This window comes from Microtus ochrogaster, chromosome 21 (genome assembly GCF_000317375.1).
Source record: "Microtus ochrogaster isolate Prairie Vole_2 chromosome 21, MicOch1.0, whole genome shotgun sequence".
Lineage (NCBI taxonomy): Eukaryota > Metazoa > Chordata > Mammalia > Rodentia > Cricetidae > Microtus > Microtus ochrogaster.
The window spans coordinates 27,595,421-27,602,929 of record NC_022022.1 but is presented as its reverse complement, the minus strand read 5'-3'; positions in this window follow the sequence as shown (position 1 = coordinate 27,602,929).

Below are 7,509 nucleotides of genomic sequence, written 5' to 3'. Positions count from 1 at the left end.
TATTTTTAGTGTTGCTTGCTCCTTTAGAACCTTGCTTTAAGGCTCTGCCTTGTTTTCTATAATCAAAGATAGATTTACCACCCATGAGTTTGTCCAGAATGAGTTCTGATCTACGTTGCTGTAGAACTCAAGTCAGAACAGAGCCAGAACCACTCTGTGAGGAGCAGCATTTTGTCTGTGAAAATGTAGCTTTTTTTTTTTTTTTTTTTTTTTTTTTTTTTTTGTAGTAGAGGTCAACCAAGGCATGGTACAAGGAATACTTTGAGCTTGGTTAAGGGAAACATGTTTCCATTAGGAAGCTGTGTCTTTTTTAGTTCGTTTGACATCTGAAGAACCAGAGGTTATTTCAAGCATTTGAGCTTATAAATAATTCAAAGGTTATCATCTGCATGGTTAAAGTCCTAGTCCAAAAGCCTCTCCCTGGAATGGCTCTCTGAGAAAAGCCTTTTGTTCTATAGAATCCTTTGCTCTTTAGCCAAGGCAATTTCCTTCACACCTAGAATCATATCTCGTCTACAGTATATTAAATTTTTAGTCATTTCTACTCTGTGGTCAACATGTATTATTTCCAGTTTTGCCCAAAGTATTAAAAAGTATCTGGCATATGACAAAAGCTAAATGACATCATTCTCAGTGGAATTAGTATATTTGCATGAAGATTTTGACTACGACTACAAACAATTAACAAGTCTAGTAGAAACCCAAGTTTGGATTAGATTATTTTTCTCAACGTATATTCTCTTCTCCAATGAATCTATGATTTACCTTTCTCCAAACATGAAGCTCAGCTCTTGCAATCTGAACCATCTGTATCCTATCCACTCCTCACTAGGTTTAGATACCATTGGTTTTGCAATGACCAAAAGAGAGGGCGGAAAGATTCTAACAGCTAGAAGTCTTGGCAAACTACAAGGAAACAATGATTTCTGGACACATCAGGACAGCAGCACATACAAATATCAGATTGAAATACTCTGGCTCAAACTTCAGTGACTGGTGATCTTGGGAAAGTCACTGTATCAGGGCTTCAGCGTCATCACTGAAAACTCAAGACTGGATATTATGCTAAATCAATCATAAAGAGTTAAAAAGTGCTCATCATCTGCTAGTTCTTTGAGTACTTCACATAATGTATTTTGATCATGCTTTCTTACTCCCCCACTCCTCACATAAACGCCTACTTCCCAACGCACCTATGCCCTAAAAACAAAACTATGAACTTCAGTTTGTATTGCCAATATATTCTTAGACATGTGGCCTTCACTAGAAGGTACCTATCCAATGGGATCTACACCCTTAAAGAAAATGACCTCTGCACCTCCAAGGAGATATCAGTGTCAGTATCTCCTTAGGTGGGAATTTTGTGTCAACCTACCTTCTTCATGATTGAATCTTGCCTGACTTGAGCTTGTATACCTCTTGTGCATCCTGTGACTTTGTATGTGCTGCTGTCCTGATGTGTCCAGAAATCATTGTTTCCTTGTAGTTTGCCAAGACTTCTAGCTCTTAGAATCTTTCCGCCCTCTCTTTTGATCCTTGCAAAAGCAATGATATCTAAACCTAGTGAGGAGTGGATAGGATACAGATGGTTCATTTAGTGCTGAGAATTCCACAGCCTCTTATTCCCTGTTCCTTGGTCAACTGAGGGTCTCTTATGTTAATTATCGCACACTGCCCAAAGAAGCTTCTCTGATGAGGGCTGAGAGACATGCTAATCTATGAGTATAAAGATAAGACAGTAGAACTTGGTCTAATTTTGTGTCCATTTAGCAGATTAATAATAGTAATTTCTTCCCTAGAGCCTATGACCTGTATGTCCATAGGTTCTTGGTCTAATAATAGTACCATGCACGGGTTTCAACTTAAATACAATCAGAAAATGGTTGCTTACTTTCATCATATCTGTGCCTCTGTTACGCCAGTGGATAATCATAATTATGCCAAGCTGACCATTATTGTGGCACTCAAGGTTCACATCTGGATAACATTGATGAATATTTTCCTCCTCCAGTATCCCGTGTAGCTCCTTCCAATACTATGAAAGTTAACCAATAGCTATGAATCTTCCAGGTGAGTATCAGCTTGATTATTTTATGTTAATGCTCAAGTGTGTGGTGTTTTGGCAATAGGGTTTTACTGTCAAATTCTTAAGGATAACCAATATCATTGGCAATAGTCTGTAATATTTAGTGACCTATGGGATTTTATGTTCAAATCATTCCACAAAAGGTAACCCATCTTAGTATTAGGTTTTTATTTGTTATCATTGTAGTGTCTACAAAGGAATTACTGCCCGGTAACAGGGTAACTTGATTTAAACTCACATACATTTTATATAGATATACATATAAGCATACATATATAATTATACATTATATATATATATATTAGGAATCATGTACATGTAGGTTTCAATTGACTTTACTAAATTGTCTTCAGAGTTCATTTTCCCTCCTCATATTGTCCCCGCTACCCTCCTCCATCCACTCCATTTAACCCTTCTCTTTTTATTATTCCTCCTTAACTTTTATTATTCTCCCTCCTTCACCTTTTATACCACTGCACCCTATCTTCCCTCTCTTGAAATACTCCCTGCCATGCCATGCTAATTTTCTGACTTCTATATGACTTCAAAGTAGGAAAATGTATCCCAAGATTCAAAGATAATATTCACACATGAAAGAGAACAAAGGCCACTTGTCTTTCTGCACCTTGGTCACCTCTCCCTGAGTGACAAATGGCATGTTTTGATACACAGCAATGTTTCTGAAAAGGCTGTTACAAAACATAAGCCATACTGTGCTAGTGCTTTTTAAAAAGATTTTTCCATACATTTTTAGCAGAGTGGGAGCGAAAGGACAGATCGTAAGATAAGGCACCCATAGCTGGGCTCCTCCAGGAGCTGATTGACTTCATGTTCCCTGCCCTCCCCTTTCACATCAGGGCAGCCACACTGCCCTCCTGGGTGCCAGGGAGCGCAGCAGATAGTCATCCTCTGGAACGTTAGCCCAGACTGCTCTCTTCTCTAGAACTCTGTTCCATCATGTCCCTCCCACCCCAAATTCCACCCCTTACATTTTTTTCATATCTTAATTTTAATGCCACTTTCTTTAAAGAAAAAAAAAACCATTCTGTGCTGACTTCACTAAAATTGCTAGCCTTATTGTTCTCATCATCAATTGACATCTAACACATGTATCCATGATATGTAAACATACTATATATTTTGTTCATTGTCTGTTTCCAGTCATTAAAATAGATGGAGAGGGATTTTGTTTGTTTCATGCACCGATCACATAAAACTCACTGAAAGATGAAGACAATAATGAACGAAGGACAGAAATGTGTTCAGCTGGAAGTCAAATGAGCCTTTTGAAACCCTTGAGTCGGACTCAATCTGGCAGCCACTTGTCTTCTCTTGACCACTAAGAAATTCTCATGGAAATATTCAGCATCCTCTGTGGGTTTGACTCTTGGAACTGAAATTTGTTTATTACCGAACAACTGAATACCAATCACCTGCTGTGCAATAACAGCTAATTACTTTTTAAAAAATTATTTATTTTCATTTTATATATATTGGTGTTTTCCCATGGCTGTCAGGTCCCCTGCAACTGGCGTTACAGACAGTTGTGAGCTGCCACGTGGGTGCTGGGAGTTGAACCTGGGTCCTCTGGAAGAGCAGTCAATGCTCTTAACCAGTGAGCCATCTCTCCAGCCACACTAATTCTTTATGTAGGGTTACAAACCATTCTTAGATAATTCAGTTAAAAGCAAAAGAAAAATAGCTAGGACAATAGGGAATCACTATGAGATAAAACGATGAGTTGTTTTTTTTTTAAACATTGACTTTCTGTGTCTCACTATGTTTAATCATATCTAATAAGTCTGGGGGAAACAATCAATTTCATATCAATGCCTTTATAACAGAAAGTATAGACACCTTGGGAAAATGGATGGAATAACTGAGAAGCATGGTGGACACGAGGGATGAGTGACAAGACTTGATTGATATGTGTCACTTTCGTAGCTCATGCCATTCTCATTGTTTTTCTATTAAAATATAATACTCCTATGGGGAATAATAAGCCTGGTCTATTATTCCTTGGGCTTTCCTCTTTCAAAATGTCCTTTGAGAAACTGGCATCCCATTTTTAGATCCCCGCCCATGGAGCAGAACAGCTGCCGCCTGCAGGAAAAGCGTCATCTATGGCCTCTTTAGAGCCTCCAGAAGAACTGCTTTTTAGCCAGTCGCTGATTAGCTTGGTAAGATGTGCTGCAATGTTTATTCCTCATTTTCATGTTTTATGCCTTCTGCATTTCTTCCTTCTCCACGATGGTCCTACTGGAAAATGCTTGAGGTTTAGGGCATCTCTGCATGTGCACTCTGATATGCATGGTGTTTGACAAATAAGTTGGGTTTTCAGACTCAGAGATGCAAGTTCTGGTTTGTCCCGATGGACAGAGGGTTAGCACGCTGCAGGGAAGTGCCCTTCACTGCACTCAGTTACCTGCTTCCAGAAGATGAGCAATGCCTGTTAACAGAGCTAGTCATCAACTTACTTGGTTTTGAGTTACCATTTCATCCTCATGCCCTCACCACCGGCTTAGCTGCTCCCTCATCCACTTCTTCCTCGGGCAAAGGCTTAGGCTAATCATGAAGCTAATCTTGGACCTTCAACCTGCTGAATTAAGGGTTGTGGTTCAATTTCCACATCTGTTCCTCTTGTTTTCCATGGACTATTTCTCTGTAGCCACCCAAAGAGATGAAGGCAGCATCTCTCCTTCCAGCGTTTGGACACAAGCACAAAGCTCACTGGTCTGTGGTTTAGAAGATATACTGTTTATTTGAGCTGCTCTGACAGTGTAAAAGAAGAAAATAGACAGGATTTCTATTTATTTTCTGTAGCCAGGGTCATTTTCATTTTGTAATCCACTCATCTGGAAAGTGCTTTAAAAAGAATTTGCCACCTCATGTGGTCTGGTGTTGTTTACTGTTGTTTGGTTAGCTATGCTTGAAATTTACAAATTTAAGTTTCTTTTTTTCTCTTTGGGCACCCAGATGGGTGTGTACCAGTTGGTGTGTACCCAGATTCCACAGGAGGAGTCAGCTATGACTCTTATCAAGAGGCATAGCTTTTCTACCCTTGGCCACATTTGTGGATACATTTTTCATTCCCTTTCATTTCCCAACACTCATGTCGAGCATTTTTGAAGACTCAAACTAAGCACGCTTTCATTCCGAAGCCTTTGTTTATCAGCCCTACCTTTCCAGATGGAAACTTCACCTTCAGTCTTTCGTCTCCGGGATAAAATAATGTGCAACTCTCAGCACTTATTTTACCTTTCCTATTTCAGATGAGCAAATCTGGGAGCTGGAAGTCCAGCAACATTTGCCACTCATGTTTGAAACGTCATTGCCCAGTTTATTTTAGGATCTTGGAAAATGTTGTTTAAATAAAATGTCTTAGAACAAACAGACTTCATGCCTGTGGTGTTCACAGAGCACCTACTGATTCAAACTGAGCCAGTTCTGGGGGTGCAGAGCTTTGACAGTTGCTGTCTAAATTGCAAAATGTTTCCTCTTCTTTATATTTCTTATTAGGATGTCTGTTAGCATTTTTAGTCACAGTTTAGCTACTTTATTTTTATATTTACTAATTTATGTTGTGGAAGGGGGACACACGTAGAGTTCTTTCCTTCCACCACGGTGGTCCTATGAACTGAACTCTATTCATACATTAGGCTTGGTGACAACTTCCCTTATCTGCTGAGCCATCTTACTGGCTCTACAATGACTGTTAATTTATCTTTCCTATTTGTCTAGATGTCTTCTGGCACTGGCCTTATTCTGGAGTTATTAACTCTGTGACTATTGATCTTTCATCCTATTGGGAGATAAGGACACAGCCTTTCTCAAAATTTACTGCAAGTACTTAGTGAGACCCTGGCTTAGAAGCTGTACATGATGAGTCTGGCACAGTGCTAGTACTGTTCCGATTTTAGTCAGCTATGGGAATTTGTTTCCTGGGTCTTAACATCTAAGAAAATAAACATGGCCTCCAGTTCTTATCTGGCTTTAGGTCTTCATTAAACTCATTATAATTATTAGCCTTGATCTACATATTGCTTCTATCATTTAGCCTTGAAGATTGTTTCTATCTTCATTGGAATTTTTCTAATCAGTTTTATTTCTCATTCTATTTATTTAAAAATTTTTAAATTATTTATTTTTCTTTTTTGTGCATGAGTGTTTTGCCTGCATGTATGTGTACTGCATACATGCCTGTTGCTGATGGAGGCCAAAAGAGGACCTTGGATTTCCTGGAACTGAAGTTATGGATGGTTATAAACCACCATGTGCATACAGGGAACTGAAGCCAGGTCCTTCGAAACTTCTCCAGCCTCTGTTTCTCATATTTTGTATTTTTCTTGTTTATAAATACATGCTCCTCCCAATATTGCCTAAACATCTTCACACAGTAAATAACTATCTTACTTAATAAATTTTGAGAGTTACTGGTACAATGTATGATTTAGACAAGATTCTTAAATTCTCAATAGCTCTCTTTGAGCTATAGATGAAGATAGTGGTAGTGATGGTATGTGCCACATAGATTTGCTGTGAAGATTCAATTATTGAGTGTCCATATAGATTTCAGATGTTGACTAGCTCATAGTAAGTCCAGTTAAGAGCTTATTAAACAACATATCTCGGTCTTCCAAGGTAATGATTAATGAATCCTTAGATTCTAATATATTGAAGTTGCTGGCTTAATGATTAGCAAAACTTCCAAGAAATTGGATCAATGAGATGGTTCAGTGGATAAAGACATGTGTACATGACCACTTTATTTCTATTCTTAGATCCTACAATGTGACAGAATTGTCCTTTGACTTCTACATGTACACAGTGACACACTTTACTACACACATGCACACACACAATAATATTAATAAAAATCAAAGTCTTCCAAATTGCACTATACTTTTAAATTTTACTTTTTTATTAATTTTTCATAAAACATATTTTGATCATATTCTGTCTCCTCCCAGGTATTACCCATCTCAGTATCTACTCAGCTTTATGTTTTTTCTTCTCTTGCTCTCTGAAAAAAACAAATAAAAGCACATAAAACACAAATGTCAAAATGAAATAAAGCATAAAATCATCACAAGAAAGCGTGAATTCTGAATTGTGTTGGCTAACTCCTCTTGGACAAGGGGGTACTCTGGAGGGGGGTAGATATACCCAGTGACAGTCTATTTGGGAAAATGTCTCCTTTTCTAGAAAAAAATCGGTTGTAACTAGCTTGTGGGAATTTGTGTCTCCCCCCCTTCTCAGTACTGGGATGTTGTCTGCTTTAAATCTGTTATAGGTCTTTTGCATGCTGTCAGTCTCCGAGTTCATGTTTATCAGTCCTGTTTTGTCCGGAAGATGCTTTTCCCTTGACATCATCTAATACCTCTGACTCTTAAAATCCATCTGCTTCTTTCTCTGAAGAGATT